This window comes from Sturnira hondurensis, unplaced genomic scaffold (genome assembly GCF_014824575.4).
Source record: "Sturnira hondurensis isolate 20B ecotype Veracruz unplaced genomic scaffold, ASM1482457v3 Scaffold0006413, whole genome shotgun sequence".
NCBI classification, from domain to species: Eukaryota; Metazoa; Chordata; class Mammalia; order Chiroptera; family Phyllostomidae; genus Sturnira; species Sturnira hondurensis.
The window spans coordinates 36860037-36867891 of record NW_028079044.1 but is presented as its reverse complement, the minus strand read 5'-3'; the positions used below and the strand labels follow the sequence as shown (position 1 = coordinate 36867891).

At 37.5% G+C, this 7855-nt stretch overlaps 1 non-coding gene across 1 annotated transcript; it reads left to right on the top strand.

Annotated features, from left to right (window-relative positions):
• The first annotated feature begins 5936 nt into the window (after positions 1 to 5936).
• On the top strand, positions 5937 to 6068 carry LOC118989014 (small nucleolar RNA SNORA66). Its single transcript, XR_005066914.1, has one exon. It is a non-coding gene; the product is annotated as a small nucleolar RNA SNORA66 (small nucleolar RNA).
• The last annotated feature ends 1787 nt before the right edge of the window (positions 6069 to 7855 follow it).

The window sequence follows — 7855 nt, the reverse complement described above, 5'->3', positions numbered from 1 at the left end:
CTAAAAAAATAGCCTAGAAGGGCCTAGATCTTTTGATTTCTTATGGTATGTCATAGTATTCCTCTGTTATTCTTTACTCTGTTATCTATTTGATTTTGATTTTAGCTTCCCTAAGCCCTCAAGAGTAGAGTTTTATAAATCATATGCATGAAAGTTTTGCATTTGTTGTTTCAGAGGAAATGCACAGAATGAGGTAGTGGGTGAAATGGAAATGTTTAATGTTTTGGATTTATGCGCAGCAAACCTAAAATTAATTTCCCGTGTTTTATATTTTTTACTATAAGATTCCTCCCCTCTCCTACTAAGCCACCTAAAATCCACATCCACAGCACAATTTATTAGATTTATATGTATTTATATTTAATGAAATAGAAGCCTAAAAACTAACAAATAATATCAACTTCAGTATTTCATTGTCATACGGTAGTCACTGCAAGTTGTATCTATGTGGACAACAGAGAAATAGGCCAGTGCTATATTCACATTGTGAACTCTTATAGGAATTGCCTTTTATTCAAAGTGCAGGGAGAAGCTCTTGGAAATTATAAGCCCGAAAATAAAATGATCTAATTTCTTTTTCTTAAAAGGTAAATCTAACTGCTGAGGAGAAACCAAATTGAGAAATTGCAGTGGCAGGAGTGAGGTTTGAAAAGGAGCAGAAGCAGCAGAGAAAAAGTGGGAGAGAAGAGGCTGAACTCTGGCAGTGGGAAAGGAGATAGAGAGAAGCAAGGAGACAGGGTATGTGTTGGAGGGGATGGAAGAGACTTCCTGTGATCCTTACCTGGGGTCAGACTACCAGATGGATTACACAGTAACTCATGACAATTCATTCGCGTGGCTCATTTAATTTAATGAGCTACTAAACATTTCATTTAGCTTTGCTACTAACCTAGTATGAAATCAGGAAGAATTATAAAGCTCAATGTACAGTAAGTAGAAAATGATTAGTACCACATATGTTAATGTCCTTTCAGTATCATTTCAAAGGGTGCAGTGTTAAAAAAATCTTTCAACTAAATTTGGGCAGTAAATAGTTAATAGTTAACTAAAGTAGTTAATATATTATTATTATCATTAAAATGAGAATTGTTTTAAGGCCTTTGGAATTGAACTTTCCTTTTGTTTCTAGTCCAAGAAGGGTTTATTTTTGTTGATCTTCTTGGCCTGGTGTAAAATCTATCTTTTGAGATTGGCATTCCCCAGTGACTAAGTGGTGAATTATGCTGTCTGGAAAGTTATTGTGAGCTCCACTGTGGTTTTGGTTCAGTAGGTTTTTATGTATTTTTACAAATTTTGTACATATACCCAGAGGCTTTTTGGCAATGGCTACATTTTGACATTCAAGAAAATAAATATGAGCCATTTAACAGTCTCCGATTCTAGATTTAGCATTTTAAATATATTGAAATATGTATATGAGGAATTTTCTGAAACTTGGAACAGAGACTAATTTGGCAAAGATTTTTACTAATGTTACAAAAAAGGTCTTTCTTTGCAGCTCATTGATTATATGTCCTTCAGGTCATGAGCCATATTTTTGAATCTCAGCTCTGGATCTTAGAGGAAGTATACTTAATATGCTGGATATTTACTTTGTATTTCTTCTGTCTGGATAAGACCAATGCTAATTGATTTAACCTCTTCTTGGGAAAATCCTCAAGCTTACAGTTAATGTGAGTTATAGTCAAAAGTACAATAAAATACAAAAAGCTTTATTTGGGAATGAAGAAAATTTATTTTTTAGCTAAAGCATAGCTATTTCAAGAACATCAAAGATGTATTTGCTAATTTCCTCCCCCCCCCCACTTGGCAACTTTAAATAATCCACTTGCAAAATAAAGCCAAATGGCACATTATATTGAAAATTCAATTTATAGTGAAATAAAATCCTATAATTCTCATATGTATTATTAGCCCTCCAAATTGACTGTTAATCACATAAGTAAATTAATACCAGCCAAAGGAATCTTATAATTATTAACGATTAAAATTTACCATAGTTAGTTAGGATCAGGTAACGTACACCTTGGGACCTTCCTAGAACCTTGAAAACGTGACCCTCATTCAGCAGGTTATGATACACACTGGCACATAGGTAATGGCAGTATTTTAATAAAGGGGTATTATTTTGTGAATAATTATAATGAGATTACGTCATGAAGAAGGAGTACAAAAGTGTCGAAGACAGCAGTAGTAGTTTGAGGCACAGGATCCTTTGTTCTGTTGTTATTTTCTGCCTCATGGTACCCCTCATTTTGGCCACTGTTTTCTCATCTGCCAAGAGCTGTCAGCAACTCTCGTCTGCTACCACCCCGAAATGTTGTCAGGGATCTCATATTTTGCTTGGTAATCCCTTGAGATCTTTGGATGAAAAGAACCATAAAAATCCAAAATGTTTTTCTAGGTGGGGGTTTCCAAAATTGGTCCCTTTGAGGGAGCCACCCACTTGGATATTGAATATCCACCCTGTGTAATGTGGAAAAAGCGGTTTGGTGAAAACTTGCTCTTTTAGCATCACCAAAAAAACAGACGTCTTCATTGTTTAAAGTGAAACACACCCATTGGGGATCACTTCATCATTTTTTTAAGTGAATGAAAACATCACAAGCTGAACTGATGAAATGCAGGATAAGTGCAAACAGACTACACCCTTCCTCTTTGGGTCACAAGGAGCGGTGGTCTGCCAATTCTCCCCAGCGCACCCTCCCTGTCTAGGAAAGGGCCCTAGCTGGCTCACTGACCAAGTCGGTATCTGAGCTACAACTAATCATGCCCCGTTGAGTCACCAACAGAGCATCCCACAGACTGCTTGCCTTCCTCTTTGTGGTGGAGGGCGGTGATTGAAAGACAATCTTTTCCCTGTCATTTTTTCTCTCTTCATCTGCTTCATTTTTTCCCTTTTTTTTTTTACTCACTTTCTTTTCTTCCGGGATTAATTATCGTCCCTCTCTTAACCCATCCTTTTCTAATCCCAAGGGCTATTTTTTAAAAAGATGCTTGTTCATCAGATGATATTCTCCAAGGGCTCATTTGGAAAATAGAACAGTCTCGTTTGTCCCTCCAGCTGCCAAAAGTCATCATGAGTCATGCTTTTGACTCAATTTACAGAAATACTTAATATAAATAATTGGCCTTCCCCAGAACTGCTTCCTAGTTGCCATTCTGCCTTGTTGGTTTCAACAGACTGATAAGGTGCAGCCTTTGACCAGTGTAGCTTCCCTGGCCCTAAGTCCTTTGTGTGTTTTTTCTGTCTCTATTACACTTTGCTAAAGAAATCAGATGGAGGGGGTGAAAAGCAAAGTGCATCATTGTCAGTGAGCTCTAGAGTATCTCGTTTGAAACATTTTTACAAGGTTACTCCCCCCAAATCGAGCATATGGGGTTCCTTATTTAGCACATGGGGTTCCATATGCTTATATTATTATTATTATTATTTAAGATTATTATTTAATAATATTATTATTAAGATTATATTATTATTTAAGATTATTCCTTAATAATATATTATTTATTAAGATTATTATTTAATATTATTATTTAAGATTATTCCTTAATAATGTAACTACTACAACTCAATATTAGTTACTTTGGAGCCATGAAGAGAAACATTTTTTTTTTTTCAAATAGGCAAACTATTTGATTTCTTAAACTATTATGTTTAGCAGAGCCCAAAGAGGCTATTGCTGATATTCACTATTTACCTTGTAAAGGAACTTTTTAAAAGTTGGAAAGGTGACTCTCAAACAAATTTAGAATAAACATGGCAAAGTTTTCTTTAACTCACTGATGAGGTTTATCAGTCAGGGTTCAACCAGGCAGGCCTGGCTTATTCCGTAAGAAGGTCTTAAAAATTTCCCGACTGCCTGTGTAGAATAAGGTATATCGATATACTCTCTTCCAAATGTGCATATCTGTTAATTTTGTAAATAAATTCCTCGAATTGATTGTGGAGACTGGTTAAGCAAATCTGAAATCACAGAGGTCAGAAAATCAAGAAGGGATGATCACACACAGTCTGGTACCCAGAGGCATGGGCCAAAGCTTTCTATGCACAGGTAGTTGGGACCTGATGATCAGGAGCAGCCTGGGATCCCACAGGGCCTGAGGGGTGTCCTCCGAAAAGGCTTAGATACTTTTTAAGGCCTTCCTACGGAATAAATCAGGCCCACCCAAAGTAACATTTCTAATTTAAAGTGAGCAGATTAGGTACTGTATTTATATCTGCAAATTCCCTTCACAGCAACACCTGGGTTGGTTAGTGTTTGATTGGATGAGGGGGGAGAATGCAGGTTGTGCTTCCTTTCTGTCCCCCAGATCTCTTGAAGCATCTCTGCTGTAGTCTACTGCATCTGGAAATGTGCTACAAAGGCGATGCTGGAAAATGCAGTTTTTCCTAGCCGAGTTGGCACACCACAAAGCCATGTGTGAATATTTATAGACTGCATGATGATCTGTATCCTCCCAAAATTTATACATGGAGCTTTAACTCCCAAAGTGGTGGTATCAGGAGGTGGGAAGTTGGGGGGATGATTAGGTCATAAGGGTGAGGTCCTCATGAGTGGGATTAGGGTCTCATGAAGGGGCCTCCTGAGACATTCACAGCCCCTTCTGCCAAGTGAGATACAAACCTGGTTCGTCTTCACTGAGGCAAAAAAACTAACATTTGGGACCATCTTTTGTCATCAGAAATAATAATTTAGATCTCTACCAGACACAAATCCACAAGTTAGGATGTAACTTCATAAACTCTGAGACCTAATTAATGATAAATAACAAGTGAAACAGCAGAGACATATGCCTTGATAAACGACTTTCGCATGGGCCTGTAAGATGGTGTTCCAGTGTGACTTTGAAAGGACATGCAGACCTCCTTTTCATTCATTGCCAAGTTTGGATAAATGTTCTTAACAACTTATATACTTTAACTTCTTCTATTATTAAAATGATAGCCTTTTTTTGAGGGTTTAGATGTCCTGAAGTGTCATGTTTCATCTTGCATCTGTTTAATCAGAAATTATGGTTGAGGCGCTGGCTGGTGTAGCTCAGTGGATTGAGTGTGGGCCTGTGAACCAAAGGATCATGGTTTGATTCCCAGTCAGGGCACATTCCTGGGTTGCAGGCCAGTTCCCAGCAGGGGACGCATGAGAGGCAACCACACATTGATATTTCTTTCCCTCTTTCCTTCCCTTTCCCTCTAAAGATAAATAAATAAAATCTTAAAAAAAGAAATTATGGTTGATTTTGCAATGGAATGGTGAGACCTTTTCTTCTCTGATCCAGCTACATATAATAAATGCCATGCCCTTCTTGGGTAGTAGGAGTGTTCTGGGGGTATAGGAGATGACTCTCATACTCCCAGTATGGGGTCTCTTGAATCTGCAGACCTCAAGCAGTTAGAGAGGAGGAAAGAATGAAACTGAAATATTCTCATTTTACTTCAGACCCTGAGTAAGTATGATGGAAATATTAGAAAGCAAGAATAAGAAGGGGAAACAGAGAAGCATTCTTTTCACTTTTGCAATGTTCCCCAATTATTTAGTAAATGTTTCTAACTATACATTTCAAATGCACCTTGAAATGACAAATTTGGAGGGAAATGAAAAACATCGTCTGTGCACAACTGTTCTTCATCTCACTTAAAACAAAACAGATACTTGTAATAGACTTACTACATTCTTTGTTGAGATCTTTAAAAACAATTGTTTAACAGTTCACCTTTTATGACAAGTAAGATACGACATGTTGTAAATAATAGGAAACTATGTCTTACACTAAAAGTGCTAGTGTTATGAACAAATTCGTATCGATATGTGTCCAAACAACTGTTCACGTCAGATATTTTAGCAAATCATTGCAATAGGTGTACGACAAACAACTGACACATGTCTCTCTGAGTCCCTTCCCAGTCATCTTCTAATCAGATGGCAAATCATGATTTTAATACTGAAAGTATTTTCTATGTAATATTGCAGAAGTGAGGGGAGCCAGGTTTGATAAAGTAACTTTGGTAATAGAAATGTGTTAGCCTCAGAAACTACTGAGGTGGTCCATTCTATGCTAGCACAGTGTAAATTCGTTAATTAATTAATGAAATTTAATTCAAAGATTTTGTTTGTTTGTTTTGCTTTCTGGCTTAAAATGCTTTCATGATACACACTGCCTACTGGGTCAGGGCTACCTGCCTAAGCACAGTCATCAAGGCCCTTCACGACCTGGACCTTATTATTTCCCTAATTTAATTTCCAGCTGAGCAGTCAGGTGCTACGTACACTGTACCTCTACCAAAAGTGAAAGAAAAGAAGAAGACTTGTTATTTTCCAAATCCTCGCACGAGCCTTGCTGAATCATGTTTTCATGTGTAATTAATTACCCCTGCAGGAAAAGCGCTTTACCCACTGTCGTTCTGGAGAACTATTCGTCCAGTGAAGCTCAGCTTGGGCTCTTCTTGCTTTTCACTATCCCTGACTCTCCCATCCAGGCGACTAAGTAATACTCTTCTAGGCTGTCCTACCACTCTCTGGAGATAACTTCGTAACAGCTCTTACTTTACACAGGGTTGGCAAAGATGGGTTTACAGTTGTTAGTATGGAAAAGGACCTTCAGGTTATGATTATTACAATAGTTCTAGTCACTTGGTCTCTCATACTCCTAACTGTAAACCTACTTTTGCCCACACTCGTCTCAGTGGTTGGAAAGGTTTATAGGCAGCTTGTTTACTCTCAGGGGCAGGTGCTTTGCCTTGTTCCCCGGATGTAGCTCAGGGTTTAATTACATAACACTTGCCTATTCAAAATCAACATTTGTTGAGTAGTGAATATAATCAGTTCCACTAGTCAGATGATGGCTTTGGGAAACTAAAGCAGATAAGTAGAGAAGCCATTCACCCGAGGTCATGGATATTGTATTATCTTCATTTACTAGTGGGTCTCAGATTCTAGCCTGCTTCCCAATACCTTGTTGGAACGCACGCTGCTTGGCCTCCTTCCAGAGTTCTAGTAGGTTCAGTAGGTCCTGGCTGGAGCCACACCATGTCCATTTCTAACCCGTGTCCAGTTGCTGCTCCTGCTGCACAGAGACCATGATTTACAAACTCCTTATCTCCATCTACACACAAATCAAGGTGCTGAGTGGAAATGTGTATATTTATTGAAGGCTTATCCATCTCATAGTGTTTTAGTCATAAAGAAAATGTTAATGTAGAACATGGCTTGTCCTTTTCCTTTCTAAATCAAGAGAAATGGAAAGAATGGATACATTTTATTTCATCTTATTTAATAAAAAAGATCAGTCTGAGCTTTCAGGATAATTATATATTCCCCACTCTCATCATTTTCCAATACATTTATTATGTTTTTTTATGTCTTGCAATGTTAATTTTCTTTTAAACTAGTGGAACTTGAACTTTTTTGTTGGGGCAGGGGGTGTTTGAGATTGTCTTTTTTAAAAAAATTTGTCTAAAAATGCTTCTATGATGTTCCCTGCCTACTATATCTGCCCAAGCACAATGGTTAAGAGTGTTTATGATCTAGGCCTTGTTATCTCTCAAATTTCATGGTTGGCCCATGTGTGGTCTGCTTCTATGTGCAGTATACCTCCACCAAAAAAAAAAATTTACTAAATCTTCACATGAACCTCATTGTATCATTTTCCAAGCTGAAGTAACCATATGAGGGAGGACCGCCCCCAACAAAATCAGAATTTATTTATAAAAAATAGTGTATTTATTCTTACATGTTCAATCTTCAGTCACCTTCAAAGTGCTCTCCATCTGATGCAATACACCTACCAAGATGTTTTTCACTGCCCAAAACAGTTTTGATTTTGATGCATTTTTTGTGTTTCTGTCATTTTTGTT